The following is a 20,343-nucleotide window of genomic DNA, read 5'->3' on the forward strand; positions in this document are numbered from 1 at the left end:
CCACCCTCACCCGCACACCCGGCAAGACTTGCTTTTTCTTCAATGCCCCTCTACGCAGCCCCCTCCCCCAGAGGTGGTGGGAGCGCCTGGCCCTCCCAAGGGGAAGAGGTCTGAGGCCCCAGGAGAGACGGGGTCAGGGGCCTCAGAGCATGGCCTCGGCACCCGGGAGTGAGACGTGGGTTCCCCTGGCACTGTGCTTCTGAACAGAGCTGCGTCCACAGGGAGGGAGGCAGGTGGTGAGGACCGGGCTGCCGGGCCCACACCAGCCAGGCCGAGGGACAGGCTCGGTGCCACGCAGCAGCAGCACCAGGGACGATGGGTGCCGGGCAAGGCCAGCCAGTGCCCGTGCCCTCTCCCAGACATCAGCCCACGGTTGTCCTGCTCTGGGCCGTCAGACCTCCTGAGTCCTGGAGCTCTCTCGGCCTATGCCAGACCTCAGCCCCACACACCCCCTCCCTTTCCAGTGCTCTTCTGAGAAGAAAGCCGTGCCTGGACCCCGCAGGCATCGCTGGGGGAGCAGGACAGTGTGGCCCAGGAACAGCCGGCAGCCCACCAACATGAGCAGCAACCCCCTTCCGGGTCTGTGCCAAAAGGGACAGGGTCTTGAAGATGCCCTGTCTTGGTCCTTCTTCTGCTCTGTGACTGCCCAGAATGGATGAGAACACAGGCTCGGCCACGAGGTCCACGGTCCAGGGGACCTCGCCGGTGGGAAAATCCAAAGGCAGCCCCAGCATCCATGGCCAGAGGGTGTGCCCAAGAATCAGCCAAACAAACTTTTGAGGAGACCCACCCTAGAGATGACTGTTAATCCACTGACCTGCCAATCCATGCACCCACAGAGGACTGTGTCCATGACCTAGTCACCTCTTAAAGGTCCCACCTGGTTGCACCCTTGGAATCCCACAACGGGAAGGAGTGTCAGCATGAGACTTGGGGGGGCAGTCACCCACGCTCACAGTAGACCTATTCAACAGCCAAAAAGTGACCACCTGTGTCTATCAACTGAAGCAGGGACAGACAAAGGGAGGTCTGGACAGGCAGTGGAACATTAGTCAGCCCCCAAAATGAAATCCTGACACCTGTCGCAAGGAGGCTCACCTGGAAGCCATGGCACCAAGTGATCCTCCCGGACACAAAGGACAGGTGCCGTGTGCTCCTGCTCACGGGGAACCTGGAGCCGCCGAACTCTGGGAGAGAGCTTGGGGGACTAGTTAGAGCTCAGTGGGGAGGGCTTTGGCTTTGCAGGAGGAAAGAGTCTGGAGACGGCAATGGTGGTGGCCCTGGGACAGGCACATGCAGGTGATGCCCCTGGCTGCACTTGAAGTGACGCGGTAGCAGGCCCCGTGCACACGGCACCACAATAAAGGTGCAGGGAGAGAGGCCGGTGGAGGGCAGGCGTGTCCTGTGCTGAGCTGCTCGCCCGGGCTCACAGCGGGGAGAAGACAGTGGGTCTGCTCAGGCCTGGGACCCGCCCTGATGGCTGGGTGACTCTGGACAAGCCTTAGGCTCCACCGTATAAACCGAGAGAGGACCACCCCCCTCGCAGGCCTGGGGAGAAAACCAGACGCATAAAATCGCTGCTTCTGTTCCACACAAGCAAGGGCCCGGGGGTACATATGCTCGGCCAGGCCCACCCGTGCCCACGTGCCACCCACCAACACGCACGGCCAGCTGGAGGCCCCGCACGGTGACACCTGCCCGCCAGCTCTGCTCCCTGCCGGCAGCTGCCGTGAAGCGGTTGGTGGAGCAGGGGCCTGTGGAGGCGCGGGCAGCCTTGCCCAGCTCACAGCAGGTGGAAGGCAGCCGTGCCGGGCGTGAAGGGCACCTCACTCTGGGAACTGTTGGAAAAGAAGCCTGAGTGAGCGTTAGGGCTCGGCAGCCAAGAAGCACAGGAGAAGGTGCCGCGCACGGGCTCCAGTTCTCCCACCAGCACGTGCAGCTGTCCGTGATTGTGACGGTGGCCATCCTGTCGTGTGGAGGGGCTGGGCATGCCCTGGTGGCTGAACTTGCCATCCTCCGGCCTCAGCCTCCCAAGGCACTGGGATTACAGGCGTGTGCGACTGCGCTGGCGCACAGTGGAGCTGGTGCACACGAGTGTCTGAGGAGGGGAGGGCCCGCAGCGGGTGTGGCGCACCTCCGGATCTTGCCGAGAAGCAGAGAAGAGAGCTGTGGGTGAAGCCGCTGATCCTGACCCGTGTTGTCCTCTGTCACACATCAGTGACTGCCGCTGTCTCTCCAGACACCCAGACAAAATGACTCCTGAGCCGCCACTCAGCACCCTGCCTGGCTACACACAGAAGTGAAATCACTGCCCCACGTGCCTGCCCTGCTGGGCTTCCTGTCCCACTGTCCTCAACCTGGAAGGTAGCGGAAGTCAGCGTCCCCATGTCCCACGCCACACACGGGAGCCAGCCTCCATGTGTCCTTCCAGTCCAGCCCCTCCTTACCCCCGGGACAGTCCTCGCCCCTCCGCACGCGGCCTGCAAGCAGCCTCCCCAGCGACCTGCCCAAACAGCCTCCCCACCTGCCCGACCCATCATGTCGGTGGTGCGGGTCACCTGCCTTAGTCACCCAGGTCCTGGGGCGTTGCCTGCCGGGGTCAGTTATTGATGGAGCTGCTGTTGTCCTTGTTCCCAGTTCCTGCAAGACACTGTAGAAGGACCTGAGTAATCTACTAACCAGGAGGAAGCAGGTCAGGTCAGTGAGGAGTCACAGATTTCTTTAAGCATCCAAGAATCCACCTTCCCGCGTCACACGCCTGCCCTGCCGGGGTCCCAAGTTGGCAAGAACCCTGGGTGACATGCTCCTCCTCCGATGGCCTTCCTGAAGACTTGGAAACCAGGGGAAAGGCACTGGGCGCTGTGTGCAGAACGCTCGTGCAGGTGAAGCAGGGAGGCCAGGGCCCGCTGCTCAGGTGCGCAGCTCCCACAGCAGGAGGCCACGCCTGAGGACCTGCTCACAGGAGCAGGAACCCAGCCCCGGAGCAGGGAGCCACTTCTGCCTCCACCCTGCAGGGGGCACAGAAGAGCAGGCGCCTCCAGGGACCCTGGGCTCAGCAGCCTGGGCGCAGGGGATGGGGGGCCAAGGTCCTGGGGCTGGCTGCTCCCACTTTCCTGGAGCCTTCCACCACGGGCGGAGCGGAGCCACTGACAGCTTGAAGTGGGCTGGCCCTGGCGGCCCCAGCGCCACTGGCTGAACACAAGCCACACCTCCTGCTCCACAGCTGGGCCAGCAGGTTTCCGGTCTCCACCTCAGCTCTGGGACCCTCGGCCTGGGATGGTGCAGCCTGGGCCCTCCACTGTCCCCACGCTGCCCTCAAGCCCACAGGCCTTCAACCCAGAGGACAAGTCAGCACATGGAGGGGGCGTTTCCAGGCAAAGGCCAGGAGCCCTCGGGTGCAGCCCTCCCCCCTGGACTCCAGGGACTCCTTCACACCTGCACTGCCCTCCCTCTCAGGAGGTACCTGCCTCCCACAGATGGCCCTGATGGCCCGAGGAGGAGGCAGCCAGAGCCCGGGTGCTCCCTGAAGGCCGCAGGGTAGGTGGTGGGAGGACGGCGTACTTGGTGGGAGGCGCTGCACAGCGCTCTGAGGAAAGTGAGGCCCGTCCAGCTGACACCCAGCCTGGACTGGAAGGAGCCCCTCTGGTCGCCACCAATGCGTGCCTGCCTCAGGAAGCCGGGAGTCCAGCAGGCAGGTCACACATCCCCACAGCCTGTCACTGTGGGAGGGACGAAAGGAAGGAAGGTGGACGCCGGCCCTTCAGAAGTCAGCCCGGCTCACACAGGCTGTACTGCCTGCTGACGCTGGTGCGATCTCCAGCCCTCCCTTCCCGTGACCCGGAGGCGTGGTTCTCCCACTCCTGGGTGTGCAGCGGCACACATGCACAGAGACACACATGCACAGAGACACACATGCACACAGACACACATGCACACAGACACACATGCACACAGACACACATGCTGCACACACACGCACACTGGTGTGTGCACACACATGCATATGTACAGACACATGAAGCTACTCACAGCACCATCTGTTCAGGTGAACAGACACACACATACACATGTGTGTACACACAAAGACTTGTATGTGCACATTAGCGATAGGCAGTGTTTGTGTGTGTGCAAGCTTACATGCACATGAAACATGCACATATGTGCATACATACACCAGCACACATGAATGGAGCACAAGAAATATGGCTGTGTGCACAGCCTCACACAGGTACACATGTGTTCACATACCATTTTTGTGCGTGGACGTCTGTATTTGCACATGCCAGCTCACAGAGCATGCACATGTGCACGCACAAATACACACCAGCAATAAACATATGCACACACGTACTTAGGATTTCCTTGAGGCTGGAGAGACACTCCGGGTTTTTACCCTGGTTCTGCCTGGCTGATGACCTGCTGCTGAGCACCAACTTCCCCGCAGCCCATCGGGAGGAAGAAATATGGAACCATTATCACACCATTAGCTCAGCGCTAATGGTCCAGGTTCATCACCCCTTTTTCCTGATGCGACATAACCGCATGAACCTGCCCCGTCCAAAGAGTGACTCATCAGCGGCAGCCACAAATCAGCCTCGCTGGGCAAGGGGAAAGCCACGCATGCTCACCTTCTGGCTCGGAGGGCCGGTGGGCTGCGTTGGTCAGGAGCTTGGTTCATGGTTCCAGTCAAAAAGCACAGCCTCTGTTGGGTGGAGCTGTGTGCACGGTTGCCCGACTGGAATCCAAGCCACGCTCCCTGAGTGCAAAAGCGAGGACGACGGAGCCGGCGGCCTGTGTGGGAGGCTCCGCCTGTCCTGTGGTGTGGCCCTCTGCTCTTGGCAGGTCTTCACAGTGTCCTAAGCTCCTGTTGGTGACCAGAGGGACCACGTGGAGCAGCCAATGCAATAAATCAGGACCCTCAGAGCCCTGGCTCTGCTTGCCACCCGGAGGTGCTCACTGTCCCTTCCTCCCCACGTCCTTCACAGGAGAAGGACACACATCCCCTCTGAGAGGAGCGACGTGGGAAACCTTAAAAGAAAAGGCCTCCTCTCCCTTGTCCTTTGAGAGGCCATCATCCCCACCCACCCACACCTCTCCTGACCACAGATGGGCCACGCCTGTCTGTGCCGGTGCCTGGCACACAGGAGAAGGTGCCCGCGGGCCCTCCCAAGAGTGGGTGCTGGGCGCAGAGAAAAGCAGAGGCGCAGGCGGGACCGAGGCAGGAGAACGGCTTCCTCTGTAGATTCTTCAGAACGTGTTAGAGTAAGGAATCAGAAAAACGCTAAAGAGAAAGGTTGGTGTTAAAATGCAATCCGACGGTTAGATGAGGTCTCTGGTGAGGAGGAGGCTGAGTTGTCAAGTCACCCCAAGAGCAGATAGAGCGTCTGGGCGCTCATGCCCCCACACTCACAAGCTGAAGCCTCACTCCCACGCGAGGGTGGCAGGAGGGGCCTTTGCAAGGAACGAAGTCATGGGGAGGTGCCCTTGGGTGGCATCAGTGCCCCATGAAGACCCTTTGCCACGGGGGGACAATGTGAGAAGCCACCATCTGTGAGCAGAACACAGGCCCTGCAGACACCCGCCCTGCCTAGGACCTCTGGCCTCAGAACTGTGCAGAGCGAATTTGCTGTCCCTTGGCCACCAGTGTTGGTACTCCGCCAGAGCAGCCCCCCCAGAGCTCAGCCCCTCAGCGAGGGGAAGGCCCCCAAGAGGGTGTGCTGTGCGCCCCTTCCTACCAGGAGCAGCGCTGGCCTCCCAGCCTGGGCAAGGAGCCGCAGCACCAGAGACACAGGGTGGGCACAGAGAGGTGAGGAGCATGGCGGGGACACTGGAGGTCCTGCTCTGCCTCCTGCTGACCAGGTCCTGAGGTTGCAGGGGCAAGCTCATGATGTGGGAGCCAGCCCCCGCGACAGCCCCGACTTCCAGCGGGGTGGAGCCGGAAGGGAGGGGCCGCCTCTCCACTCCACCTCCCCGGGCACCATGCACTGCCTTCTGAGGTGGACTGCAGAGCTCCCAGAGCCCACTTGGCCTGCGATGGCCATGGGCGGTCAGCTTGTCAGTGAGGCTGACTTCGTTCAGTGAGACTTACTTTGTTTTAGAGGGCTCAGTCTGTGGTCGACTGGCTCTAGGGCAGAACCACCACGGCACAGGAGGCCGCTCAGCTAGTAGAAGAACAAACTGCAGGGCACCCCCCCACTGCCTCCGACCAGGTCCACTCCCCGTGCCCATTCAGCACTTCATGGGCTCATCATTGCCTGAAAGCTCCGCCTTGGGGCCCCGTTGCCCTGGGACCACGGTTGCAACACACAAGCCCTCTCTCGGGCCTTCAGATCCAGGTGGCATGGCTGACCGGCCCACCCACCTACGGGTGCCCACCTCTCGCTCAGCTTCCCTCCGGCGACCGGCTTGATGGGTCAATTCTCTGTGAGAACCACCACCCCTTAGGGGCTCAAGACGCCTGGTCTCCCGCTCACAGCCCCAGGGCCAGGAACCAGCACAGGCTGACGGGAGAGGCCTTTCCTTCCCTCCACAGGGGCTCCCTGGGAACGCTGGACTGGGCCTGGGAGACCAGGCTGGCGCCATGCCACCCATGGGGTGGACTAGGCCACGGCTGGGGCACACTTCTTCTACCCCCGTGGCCTCACCCCGAGAGCCCCTCACCTGAGGGACAGAACAGGCTCTCCGTGGGGCAGTGAGGACCCAGGAACAACAGCAGAGGCTACCTGAGGGCCCTCAGGGCCCAGCCCAGCACTGCACACCGTCCGCTCCACTGCGTCCCCAGGTCAGAGTGACTATAAGGCCACCCAGGGAGGCATCAGAACCATCTCTGCAGAGCCCCCGCTTGCCCCTCACGTGGTGTGGATGCCATTCCCCAGGTCCTTGTCTCCAGGTGACATGGCCGGAAGCCAATGAGGAGAGGCCCTTCAACACCCTCTTGGCCTGGGAGGGCAGCCAGGAGGGTTGAATGTGTGCTCAGCGCCCAGCTCTGCAGCCTCCCAGTGTGACCCGCGGTGACCAGGCTTTCAAGCCCAGAGTCCCCAGCTGTGGGAGGACTAGGGTAGTGCATACCTCCTGGGCTGCTGGGGTTCAGTGAGCCCCTGTACCAGCCCCCTGGGCTGGCAGGCCTCCACCACGGCCACAGTCCTCCAGGGGCAGTGCTCTGGCCACCTCCTCAGCAACGTCACTCCAAACACACTCTCCCTGATTCCGAGTGGGGATGAACCCACTTGCTTTTGTTTGGGGCACCTGCCATAAGCCACTTGGCCAGGTGGGGTGGGACATGTGGCCCTGTCTCTCCCCACCCAGGTGCTGGTGCTGGGGTGGCAGAAGGCTCTGGCTCACCTGGGCCTGTGTAGCTGGGCAGTGGTGTGGCCTTCTCTGTGCTCCCTCTCGGGGTAGGACTGACTCTGCCCTCTCGGGACGCAATCCCAGAAGTCCCTGAGCGCTGGGCAGAGCTGCACGGACACTCTGGGCTTGTCTGGCTCGATCACTGCGCGATGCAGGAGATGAGGGAAGGTCTTCCCACACCTCCCCTCTGACCTCTGAGTCCACCTTAAAGATCCAGCACTTTATCATTTATTTATATTCTTTATGCGATGTGCTTCCTGTGAGCCAAGTCCAGCGTAGTGAGACACAGCCTGCATGAATAAATGAACACCCAGGAAGCCCCAACACCGCAGACCGCCGACCGCCTACTGCCTGCCGGCCTCGAGGATGCTCATCGATCGCCCCTGCCCTCGACCCCCGGCCCCTGACCTCTGTCCTTGGAGAGGAGGGTCACGCCAGCAGCTTTCCCGCAGCCATCGGTAAACCTTGCTGAGTTAGACCCTCATTCCTCTTCCTGATTAGACCTTCCGTTCTGTTTCCATCTGGAAAAATGTCATCGGTGCTGGTGATTGACTTCCCTCGGGTCTGTCACGTTGCCCCATAACCTCGTTCCCAGGGACTTCAATCTCTCAGCGCCTGACTTGGACTTATTGTGAAAGATGTCCTCAGAATAAGAATCGTCTTGCTGCTCTGCGAAGACCAGAGCTCAGGGCGGCCAGCTGGCTGCCGCGCAGCCTCCTCCCCACTGGCCGAGCTCCAGGTGCCACTGTGTCTCTGGTGCCCTGGGACGGGGGTGGCTAGAGGACACTGAGGGCCTCAGGACTGTGGTGGCAGGGTCACACCTTAGCTGGGCGAGGAGGCCACAGAGCCGCAGAATAGCAGGACTGGGACCTTGGAGACGCGGCTCACGTGGAGCCCCGCCTCCTGCCCAGCTGAGGCACAACCGGCTCTCCCAGAGGTGCCTCAGGGCCTGGAGCCCAGAGGCCCCAAGTCCAGCCAGGAAAGGAGTGCCCAGTCCTTTCCGAGACAGAATGGCCTAGCTGCTCTGACAATGCCACCTGTCCTCAGGAAACGCATCAGGAAGGTCAGCAGGGCCACCCACCACACCTCAGCTTGCAGAGGTGTGTGCCACCAGCCGGTGACGCGATCCAGGCCCTTCGCACCACACAGGCCTTCCCAGAGCCAGGCTGTGAGTCTGCCTGCCCTGGCTCCTCCCACCCCAAGACCAGCACAGAGCACCGGCAGGATCTGCTGGAGGGACCGACGGATGGATGGATGGACAGATGGATGGATGAGTGGGTGGGTGGGTGTTCTGAGGTGAATGCCCCCTTGTGTTCATTTCCAGAGTGAGCGCCCCACGGTGCTCCCTGCTGCCCCAGTGTGGCTGTGGGCAGGTGCTCTTTCTTGTCACAGGCAGCTTGGCATCCAGGGCCTGGGGCACTCAGCACGGGCATGTGCATAGGAGGTGGCTGTGGGGGCAGCAAGGGCGGCAGAGGACCAGGATCCACCATGTGTGATCAATTCTGGGACCATGGTAAAGCAGATGATGATTCTGCAGGTCTGGGTGGTGCCAAGGCCTTGCCGCAGGTCCAGGGCCACACCTGAGTGACAGCGACGTGGGACACATCTGCCTGTGCACACCCTTTCCTGGGATCGAGGGTGGGCTTGTGGTATAGGATTCAGGATGCTGGGAGATGATGATGGGGGCTGACGGTGGGACGAGCGAGGGTCCTGCCCCACTCGAGGGGACTGGAAAGTCCTGGGAACACTGTTTGAGGGGACTCCTGAGTTCGAGGGGGCCAGGGCTCCTCCACCATCAGCAGAGTGTTGTGGAACAAGGGTTACCCGATGCTCTGGCCTCCCATTAGTTGCAGCCTCCTGCTTGACCAGCGTGAGGGGAACAGGGCTTTTCCAGGTTTATTTCCTCCTCTTACATTCTTAAAGACTAACTGCGTGTTCCTCTGTTCCATTAAGACAACAGCCGGCAACCTTGAAGGTGCCCTCTGTGCACTTCCCTGGGCTCCAGGGAGACCGCAGAGCAAGGCTGCAGGAAGGGGCTTTATGAAATACACAGCCCGCCTCCGGAATGAGTCTCCACCTCACTGGTGGCCACAGAGCCACAGGTGCCGCAGGTTGCCCTGTCCATGAGGCTCGTCTAAGTTTTATTAAAATCTTTCTGAAAATGTCATCCTTTTCCTCCTGGAAGCCAGCTGGACTCGGCACCGCTGGTCTCTTCCATGCTGGAATGATTGTGTGACCTTGAACTCAGCCTTTGTGTGTGCCCACAAGCCTGCTCTGAGGACAGGGCCACCTTCTCTGCAGGGCCCTGGCTGGGGCCCTCAAAGCCCTCTGGTTACACCTCTCCTCCCCACCTGCACCATCACCTCCTGAGCCAGGAGGACCCTCTCCCCTGACCCACCAGATGGTGGACGTGCGTGTGTCTGTGTCCCTCTCCAGCTTGTTCCCCTGGGGATGCCAAATCTCAGGTGGAACCTTTACTCTGAAGACTGCTTTGCTGGGTGAGCTCAGGCCTGGCGTCCAGGAGACAGCGCCCCTCTGGGTGCCCAGACTCTCCTCCTTCTTCCAGTGCGGCCATCCCACAGAGCACTGCTGCCTGACAGCTGTGGTCCCGGGACCTTCTGCTGAGCTCACTCGCTGGCCTGCTCTGGTAGGTCATTAGCCAGGAGCCACCTCCTCTGACCCTCACTCTGTGTGCGAAAATAAATAAGCAGGTCGTGGTTCTGACGTGATCATTTCACACACAAGAGAGTCACGGCCCAGAGACTGGTCTGTGCCTGCTAGCCCTCCAGCTCCCCATCGAAACCCACCTGCGGTCCAGTGCTGTCTCCCGTCACCAACTGCAAGCCAGGCCACTGTGCACACCGGACCCCTGGGCCCGTCACACTAACACCACGCACCACACAGACACCAACGCCACAATGACACCAGGTTGATGCCACGCTTATGCCACAATAAAGTCACACTAACACCATACACCATGCAATCCATCCCATGCCATGTTAATATCATACACCATGCCAACACGACACTGATGTCAGGCCGACGCCATTCACCATGCCAACAGCACGCTGACCACACTGGAGTGCCAGGCTAATGCCCCCAGCGGGCACCCAGCCTCTGCAGACTTTCAGGAGCACCCAGGGCAGGCGCCCACATGCCACACCTTACTCCAGCGTGAACTGAACCTGAACCTTATTGGCACAAATCAACAGGGGCTGAGAGGAGCCACGGAGGGTGGCATCAGGAGTTGAGCTCCCGCACGGGTCCTGACGCCCTCTCAGTGGGAGGCAGTTGGGCATGAAGTCCTAGAGTCTCCAGAGCATGTCCCCAGTGCCCCAAGATACTCCTACCAGCGGCCACACTCTTCAACAGAACTCAGCAAAAGGAGCACAGCTACAGTCCCACAGAGCAGACACCTCGACAGACTCCGAAAGCTTCAAGCCTTCATGACAGATGTGCTGGGTCCCATGACAGAAGCGCTCCAGCAGAGAGCAACAGCCACGCTGTCACGCCCCGTCACCCGAGCCACCCGAGCCACCCGCTGACTGGACCTCTCCAGTGTCTCCACACCCGTCACAGCTTCCTCACCACTTCTTTATTTAAAATGCAAGTCCTTCAGGCCACTTCCACCAGAAGGCGGACGGTCCACCCTGCAGAGAGCCCTCGCATACACAGGCCACGTCCCGGTGCACTGGGCGGCAGAGATGTTCTGCTCCTTAACCATGAGACGGTACATATAGGGCATCATGGTGCAGGCCGACCCAGCCCAGCACAGGTACAAACAGGACCTGCACGTCTGTTCTGAAGGCTGAGGCAGGAGGATCGTGAGTTCAAAGCCAGCCTCAGCAACTTAGTGAGGCCCTAAGCACTCTGTGAGACTCTGAGTTTATTTTTATATTTAAATACAGTATTAAAAAGGACTGAGGATGTGGTTCGGTGTTCAATTCCCCTGGGTTCAATTCCCAGTACCAAAAAGAAAAGTGAAACCTAAAGTTACAAAGTAGAAGCATTGTTTAAAGGAGGGAGCAGATTTCCACACCTCCCTGGGAGAATCTGACAGGACTGGCTAGAGTGGGGACAGGTAAGCAGGAGCTCCCAGGACCTGGCCACCAGCTGGGACCGGGAACCACCCAGAGCACTGACCTTCGTCAGGCTGTCCCCCTCCTCCCCACAACTGGGCTGGAGGCAGCTGCTTCCCAGGGCGCCTTTAATAAAGCTCACTGCATCTCCGCTGAGCTAATTTAATCACTCAGGTGAGTGACTCTCTCCATTTACACCAGCTGGTTTCTGATGGCGCTCCCAAACGTGTCAACCACCACACAAATCAAACAGGGCAGAGCGGCCCCCGCAGTACCCTCCTTGCTTAATTAAACCGCATCTAGCAGTGACCTGGATGGCGGGCGCTGTCCCCGGCACCACACCATGAAATCTGCCAGGAGCTAGCTCTCCCCAGGCAGCCCTACCAACCCTCCAGCCTCAGAGGCCACCGTGCCTGCAGAAGATGCAGCTCAAGGGCACCGCGATCGTGGAAGGCAGGCTGAGGTGGGGAGGCAGAAGCCGTGTGCTTTTTAATTATTGCAGATCTCACCTGAAGAAACGGTACCTCTGTCAGAGTTAAGGGATGACTAATAGTTTCTCTCCCCATGCATCTGGCAGAGCGGTGCCCAGAATTATGATAATTGCCCCTTGTCTGTACATACTGTCTTTCCTCCAAAGAGTCTGAATCTTCCAAAGATTGCTTCAATTTATCGTTCAACATTGCCGAGGGCAGAAAAAAAGTAATATTAGTGGGTCAGACAAATAGATCCATTTGATAGGGGTTAACCAGAGAAGAGGTAAAAGTCCCTCATCACAAGTCTAGCATTTTACACGGTGGGCAAGTCAGGGAGGATTCAAATTGTCCTCTAGAGGTGCATTCGTTGGGGTAACACACTCTGAAACAAGTGGCTTTGCCCACTGAAACCTACCTGCTGCTCAGATCCCAGTTGGACATGTCACCTCCTTGCAGTGACCCAGGGACCACAGGCATCTCCAACCTGTAGGACTGCCAGAGCACCCATGGAGCCCTTTGCTGACCTCTGCATCCAGCTGGCCCTTGGGCACAGGCCAACAGCATGAAGGGCCCATGATGGGCAAGGAATTGGGCACGCAGCACTCACTGCCGCCCTCGCTGTTGGCCAGAACCTGATCTCCTGGCCAGGACTGACGGCGGAGGAGGCTCGGCAACAGAATAGGCAGGACAGCCAGGAGCCTCCAGCCCAGAACACCGCACCTGCTTCCCTCCTATCCTCCCTGAACGGGAAACACAGGGCTGTGGAGCCAGCCAGGTGAGCAGGCCCACAGAGCTCTCGCACGCTGACCACACCAACAACCGGCAGAATTCAGGGCTGTCATCTGAGGACTCCAGGGGGCAGCTGGGCGGACCAACTGGACAGGAAGTCGTCCTGACCAGGGGCCAGCGCAGCGGGGAGCTCCTTGGTTTGCCTTCTCTGTCCTCAGCTTTGTCCCCGAGGCAGTTGAAGTCTCAGAGCTGCGCCCTCAGCAGGACAGAACCACTCGGGGAGAACGCCCTCTCTGGGCCAGACGCTGGAGGCGGGTCTCGCAGGCCCGAGAGCAATGGCCACGGGCAGGCCCTCTTTTCCTCCTCCCACCCCTTGCCCTGCTCTGGCCTGCCCAGTCATGCAGGGTGCCGAAGTCACCTCTCTGGCTGGAAGGACGGAGAAAAGGGGCCTCTGCTCTCCAGAAGCACTGGAGGGAGTCCACTGGTTCTCGCTTTCGTCTTCCCACCAACCCTGAAACGTCCCTTAGGGAACTGCAAGACAGCCCCTGGGAACAAATCCAAGGAAGGGAAACCAGAGCTTTCTAACCAAAGGCCGGGGGCACTGGTGTCCTGTGATCTGGAGAGCACTGGGGAGTGCCCGGGGAGGCAGTGTGAGAGAAGGTCCCCCAACAGTGAGGAGCGCCTGCCCGGTCACACTGGAGCAGGCTCACACTGTGAGCCAGCGGCGCTGCCAGAACAGCGTTCCACAGGTTGGGGCTGGAAGTCCAAGACCAGGGTGCCCGCACGTGTCCAGCTCTGGGGAGGGCCCTCTTCCTGGATCACAGATGGATACCTTCTCCCTGTGTCCTCAGAAGGCCCCTGTCCTCTGGTCTCTCTTCTCACAGGGGCACTGATCCCCTCATGGTAGCCCCTCCCTCACGGCCTCATCCGGCCCTGATCACCTCAGTCACCATCACACCTGTCCAGGGCTGCAGCATGCAATTATGGGGACACAATTTCAGTCCATGGCACAAATTAGAGGATTTGGAAACTGAACTGGCACTAAAATCACTCCCCAGCAGGTGAGACAGCCCCTGTGGTCATACCTGATGGCCCCAGAGAATCGGAGTACAGGTTCTCAGCTCGTGCATGGTCGACACCTCAGCTGGACTGTCCCTGGTGGGAGAGACTGTCCTGTGAAATACAGGATGTTTTTGCAGCATCCCAGGTCTCTATCCACTAGATGCCAGCAGCAACCCACAGCTGGGACAATCAGAACTGCTCTGGTCACTTCCAAAGCCCTCTTGGGGCAAAGTCACCCCTGGCTGAAAACCACTGACATAAACAGGACTCAGCACCTTGGGCATAGGATTCACTATGCCTGGGATGTAATCTGAAATTGCATGACATACTTAGAACCAGGAGAATCTGACAGATTCCCAGGTTTGGGGAGACTCAGCCCATGTCTAGCTTGAGATGTCCCAGAAGTCTGAATCGCCTAAGCTTTAAGGCAGCCCAGTGGCTGTGCTTCATAAGGTACAGGTGACCAAGGTGAGCCTTCCCAGAAACAGAGAAGGGCCGTGCCCTAGGGAGATGAGCTACTCTAAACTGAGAGCTTCAGAACTGAAGGAAGGCAATAGCCAAAAAACAAGCCACAAGGAAGCTTCGATTGTAGAATTCTGATAAGGGGAAAGGAGAGCTTCATGACAGGTGAGCACAGTCCATCTCAGATCAGAGGGGAAGGAAACAGTGGGAAACACAAGAAGAAAAGCCACTTCCGAAACCCAGTTCCGACCTCCCAGCACAGGGTCCTGCCCGAGCAGCTCCCTGGCAAACTCACGGCCCATTCCAGGTGAGACCACCCGGCCACTCCTGCCCCTCCTGTCCCTCCTGCCCCTCCTGTCCCTCCTGTCCCTCCTGCCCCTCCTGCCCCTCCTGTCCCTCCTGCCCCTCCTTCCGCTCCTGCCACGGGGCGGGGGGCGGGGGCATCTGCTCGGCTCTCGAGGGCCGGCCTTGCTGACAGCAGCATCGGACCAGGACACTACACTAAGAGAACCCGAGACCCATGTCCCTCCTGAACCAAAGCACAAAGCCTCACGGGACGGCAGCACGACACAGTGGCACTAGAAGGGCAGCACCAGGAGACAAGGGTCACAGGCTCCCGAGGAGCAGTCAGCGCCGCCACCTCAGACAGGCCCACGGGGCAGTGGCACCGTGACACAGGTGGACACAGGACACACCCCCGACAGACGGCATGTCTGACACAAAAAGATCTCCCAGATCGTCACAATGGGAGGGACACCGGTATCCAGTACAGAGCATCACTGGACCCAGCCGGTCACCATCGATCCTGCCTCGGGAGAAGCCCCAGGCTCTGTCCCTGCTGTGAAGGGCAGGCCTCAGGGACACCCCAGTTGCCCTTGCCCCCTGTCCCCCTTGTCCACAGGGTCGGGGGGCCTCCAGCATCCCTCGCTCCTGGGAAGCATCTGCCATGCTGTTGCGGTCAGCTAGGGAAGGACTCAGTTCTTAACTCAAACAGTAAGGTCATTTTCGCAGATCACCCTGTTTCGGTTCTGTGTGTTCACTTTATTCCTATCTTTAGGTTAATGAAAGAAGTTCTTTCTGAAGTTAAGAGATGATGTCACTTTTTCTTTGACCAGTGGCAGTAGGCTGAGAACCTAGGCTTGCCAGACACCGTTAAAGGGGAAGGAAGCAGTCTCACCACCCCAGACCCCAGGAGCCCCAGACCCCAGGAGCCCCAGACCCCAGGCATCCTCAGACTCCAGGCTCCCTCAAACCCCGGCCGCCCAGACCTCAGGCCCCCAGACCCCAGGCACCCAGTCTGCAGGCGCCCCAGACCCCAGGTACCCCAGACCCCAGCTGTCCCAGACCCCAGGTACCCCAGACCCCAGCTGTCCCAGACTTCAGGCACCCAGACCCCAGGAGCCCTGGCCCAGGGACTGCGCAGACAGCGGGTCTGGCTGTGAGGCTGCCAGCTCCCTGTCCACGGCAGTCACAGGCCTTCCGGTTCTAAGTGACGTTCCGCAGCCTGGACGGTGCGCCTGCCCCTGGCCTCAGATGCCCCTATGAGGGGCCCATGGCCAGTTTTCTGCACTAGCTATGTGGTCAGGGGGCAGGAGTCCACCTCAAGGGCTCACTGGGTCAGTGTGTGCAGGGAGTGTGCAAACACGCGTGAGCAAGCGCTGTCCAGCAGCACAGACTCCCTGCTCAAGTCTCACGGGCTCATTCACTTTATCGAACGCCGTGGTGAGCAAAGTAAAGGGAGAAATGGGTCCCAGACATTGCTGGGGGAGGGGGAAGCCAGGCCAGAGGCCCCAGGGGGAGCTGCCCAGAGTCCCCACCCTGCCGGGCCCAGGCTGTGCAGGGCACCATGCCACAAGCTGGCTGCTGGACGTGGCCTCTCCCATGCACCTTCCCAGGCCTGCTCTCCCCTCTGATCCCAACGACGTTGGACAAGCCACCTAGAAACCTGCAGGTAGGAGAAACAGGAGGAGAGACAAAGGAGGGGTGGCCCGCCTCTCCTGGCTCAGAGTGACGGCAGCGCCGGGGGAAGACCAGCTTTTTCTGCCAGATTCTTATGGTTCCAAGGCAAGAGTGGAACCTTCCAGGTCACTCGGGCCATCCTCAGCCCCACGTCTGTGTGCGCACCGTGTCACTTCGCAAGAAAGCCATTGTCCTCTAATGGGGACCCTCTTCACAAGAAAGAGTGATATCGTCTATGACTTCAGATGAGAAATTTAGATTTTCATTGACCTAAAGATAGGAATAAAATGAAAACACAAAACCAAGAAAGCCTGGCCCACGTGTGGGCACTTCAGCCGCCTCCTGTCACACACGGTCTCCACGAGAGGACTCTAACTCTAACTCTCCCGCCAGCCGCCCTCACCGGCCCATGGCGGCCTCGGGAGGTGGGAACTCGAGCACGGCACGTCCAGGAGAAGCAGAAACCCGTGGGTAGCCCTGGCGTCGATTGGAGCTAAGTGCTTCTCACTTAGTGGGCCCTCTTCTCACCCAGTGCCGTTCCCAGTGTCCTCTGGCACAACAGCGTCATTTGCTGTTGCTGGCAGTTTAAGTGGCCTGCAGCTTAATTTGCAGCATGAGTCAACGGAACTTCACTCTGTAGTCTCCAGGGTTTGCCCCACACATTTAGTCCTATTCTTTGCCTCATTCCAAGGCAGTAAATTAGAATTCTCCTTCTTTTATAACATGAAGAAATTAGTTTATTAACAGAAGAAATGGGAAATAAGTTAGAACCCTCTGTCTTCCTTACAGAGGGACAAGGGGAAAGATATCGACTGGCACAAGAAAGCAATTTGCACTGCGCAGGGTATTGGTGCTGTTATCATTTGAGAAGTGTGTTTCTCAGCCCTTGGTGATGGGACGCTGGGACAGGCACACGGCTGACAGAGGTGGGGTGGGGGCATTGTCTGACCTTCCTCCCCAAGTCCTGATTCTCAAACACGGAAAGGCAAATGCACATTAGGTTCCTCCAATGTCTCGCTACCCCTGGTTTCTGGGCTTTCTGCAGTCAGGTCCATTTTCTCCACGGCACTGCTAGGACTCTGAGGTGGGCGGGTGCTGGGATCCCATCAGAAGATTCAATCCTGAGCACCTTGGAGTTAGGACAGGAGGGGAGCTGGGCTGTGTCTCCTGGAATGACAGGTCCAGGGCCTTTCAGGATATTCCTGACACTCTTCCCCTGGGCCTGCTTCATCTCCCCTCTCACTCCACCCTGGGAGGACCACTCGTCTCCTCCCTAGTTCCACAAGACAACCACGAAGACGCCACATATTACCTGCAATTATCATACACCCTCCAGGGTGGGCCTGCTTCCTTCAGTCATTGGGGTAAAATTCTCCAAATTCGCATCCATGTGCATGGCTTGCACATCCGAAGTCCCAGTCATGAGCACACAAACGGGACCCCGGGAGCCTCAGGCCACTCCTCCTTGGCTGACACAGAGACATGGACTCAGGTGCCCAGGAGGAAGACCCCACCTGCGGACCGCCCCTCGGCTGCCTCTCCTGAGCCTCCTTCAGTCGGCTGTGTGCCTGCTCAGGCCGTAGCCGTCTTGGCTCCACGCTTGCCAGGGTACCTGTAACTGTCACCATTGCTTCCGCCAGCCTGCATCTCTCACTCTTTAGTGCCTTTGAGATGTAGCTCCCCTTCAGTTCCACTGAGGGTTGCGATGCCTGTTGACCAGGGCACTTCCCTCACCTGGTTGTGAGCTCCCCAGGAGCAGGGACAAGGTCAGGTTTTCCTCTGTACTCCTCAAGCCCAAGCCAGGCCTGGCCCAGGCCACACCCATGGGACGAGCCTCCTGCTGCCCTCTGCACAGAGCTGACAGAGCAGGCCTGCACTCTGTGGCCTGTGCTCCCTGACCAGGTCTCTATGCAGTCCCCTGACTGAGCGGAGAGAAGCCGCAACCCTAGGCAGAGTCTCCAGACCCTGGCCTGCAGGCCGCTCACACATTGTGCTGACGTGAAGGACCGTCCACACCGACACTTGTTTAAAAGGTGAGAGTGCAGAGCACCCAGCCGAGAGGGGGCGGTGGATAGAGCCCCGCTGGGCAGAAGTGGAAGATGCCCCCTCAGAGAGCCAGGGCAGGACGCATCCAGATATGCCTACTTCCCGGGCCCCAGCAGTTATTAGATATGAATTTATAGGCCAGGGTGTGTAACTACAAAACACACATTCCCACTAACCCATCACAGCACCAACAGAGAGAGAGGCCTGGGCATTTTCAATCTGGAAATGAATCCTGCTTCTTCGACAGGCAAGGCCACTACACACGCGACGTCATAGCAATCCAATCAGCGCTGTCTTTAGGGCACGCAGTGTGGAAAGCTCCAGGTGGCCTGGCGCAGCGCTGGCCGCAGAGGAGATCGGCAGCCAGCTCCAGGCAGTTACAGCCTGGGCGTCACGGGCACCAGCGGCTGTGCCCCCGCTGCACCAAGGGCTCCGGTGGGAGCACCGTGCGCAGCCCACAGCAGCACCACTCAGGGCCCCACAGCGGCGCTCCCGAGGCTCTGCCCTGGCTGGCAGCACTGAGCCTGAGGACCCTGTGTGACCAGCTGCTCTCACCTCCACTTGACAAAGACCCTGAGGCCCAGCGACAGGAGAGCAGGCAGCGCCCGTGGCCTCCACACCCCAGCGTGCTCCTCCACACTGCCCACTAGGAGGCAGAGCAGGGGCTACCCTCCGAATTGTAATAAGGAAACAGGGAGATCATGCACAGAGCAATGGATGATTCTGACACCCCCCCACCCAACACACACACAAAGTTCTGCTGTCTCCTAACCCAGTTCTCCTCTCCTTTGTGACCGCCCCTTGGAGGGGCTCTGACGGGACTTGCCAGAGAGCACCGTATCCTTGGGTTCAGGAAGGAACCCTTAACAGTGAGGAGTTGGCAAAGTGGCAAATGGGGTAGAAGGGAGGGTGGAATGGCATCCCGAGGACAGCCGGTCGACTGCTCTGACCGACTGACGCTCGGACCGACAGGAACAGCCGGGAGGAGGGGATGTGGACAGGGCATGACGGGAAACTGCTCTGCAGCACCTGGAGGCAGCCGTTCCCCCAGCCCATCCGCGGCCCCCTCGTGAGCCCCCAGGAGCCTCGGGACATGGCGCCATCCCCGTCAGGACAGGAGGCAGCTGAGAGGTGCAGTGATGATTCCACCCTGACCTGCAACACGTCAGCTGGAACCACAGCTCGGTCTTGGCCCTGCTGGATTTTTAAGGACTTTAAATCCCTCCCTTAATAAGTCTACCCAGGAGCCAAGTTTAAGTAACGGAGCAGCTACCTTAATCTTTCTTCAGTTTAATCACACCCAACACCTTGCATATTTCAAAGGGAACACACATTAACCGTTCTCAGTACATGAATGCATGAAGGTCACACAAGATTTATTCCCCTTGGCAGGTTGGGGAGCCTGGCTCGACTGTCAGGAAGACAGAGTGCTCTGTTTGCAGCAGATGCCCCGGGAGTGTCAGCCCTTCACGTCTTCACAGTTTTCCTTGAGAGGGGTCTGGGCTGCTTTGGAGGGTGGAGCGCTTGGGAGGTCCTCCATCCTGCGGGGCTTTTGTGGAGCAGTTGGGGCTGCTGTCTCTATTACACTGGTTAGGGCTCTTCACGTCAAACCTTCCTGACATCAGGGCCATGGCTTTTGTGGCAGTGGGCTGGGGACAGGGCTTGAAGGATCAGCGCCCAGGCTCCATCTCCAGCCTCCTCTCCCAGGTTCCCCGAGGACATTACTGCTGGGACACAGAATCCTGGGCTCAGATTCGGTACCCAGGGGCCCTTTGCTGACATGGATGGAGTAACCTGGAACCTGGGGACATGTTTTATTTGCTTTGGTCCCTAGTGCCCAGCGCAGTGCCAGGAGTCCAGTACGTGCTTGCTGGATGAATAGCCGAAATTCTACTGGCAGGGACCGTGCAGCAGATCTCACTCTGCTCTGAACACCTGAGGCCGATGGAGCTTGAAAAAGAGTTTACATGCAGCCACTCCAAGTTGGACAACTGTTTTAGTTTTTTCCCTGCTGTGACTAAAGGACCTGACCAGCACACTTGTAGAGGAGGCAAGGTTTATTTGAGGGCTCACAGGTTCAGAGGTCCTAGTTCATAGAAGGCCGGTTCCACTTCTCAGGGCTCGAATGAGAGAGAACATCACGGTGGAGTGTGGGGCAAGGGATGCAGCTCACATGGTGAACAGGA

At 59.2% G+C, this 20,343-nt stretch overlaps 1 long non-coding RNA gene across 8 annotated transcripts; it reads right to left on the reverse strand.

The window, feature by feature from the left end:
- Window positions 1–489: 489 nt before the first annotated feature.
- LOC139701764 (uncharacterized) lies at window positions 490–8,222 on the reverse strand. Of its 8 annotated transcripts, none has more exons than XR_011704290.1 (6): window positions 7,756–8,222; window positions 7,342–7,637; window positions 4,629–4,864; window positions 4,352–4,433; window positions 2,559–2,650; window positions 490–2,283 (listed from the first exon to the last, which is right to left on the reverse strand). It is a non-coding gene; the product is annotated as an uncharacterized lncRNA (long non-coding RNA). The 8 variants fall into 8 exon arrangements; XR_011704291.1 differs by having other exon boundaries at window positions 490–1,838; window positions 2,135–2,283; window positions 7,342–8,222; XR_011704287.1 differs by having other exon boundaries at window positions 490–1,838; window positions 1,928–2,283; window positions 7,342–8,222.
- Window positions 8,223–20,343: the final 12,121 nt, after the last annotated feature.

The sequence above is a fragment of the Marmota flaviventris genome, chromosome 14 (genome assembly GCF_047511675.1).
Source record: "Marmota flaviventris isolate mMarFla1 chromosome 14, mMarFla1.hap1, whole genome shotgun sequence".
In the NCBI taxonomy this organism is placed as follows: Eukaryota; Metazoa; Chordata; class Mammalia; order Rodentia; family Sciuridae; genus Marmota; species Marmota flaviventris.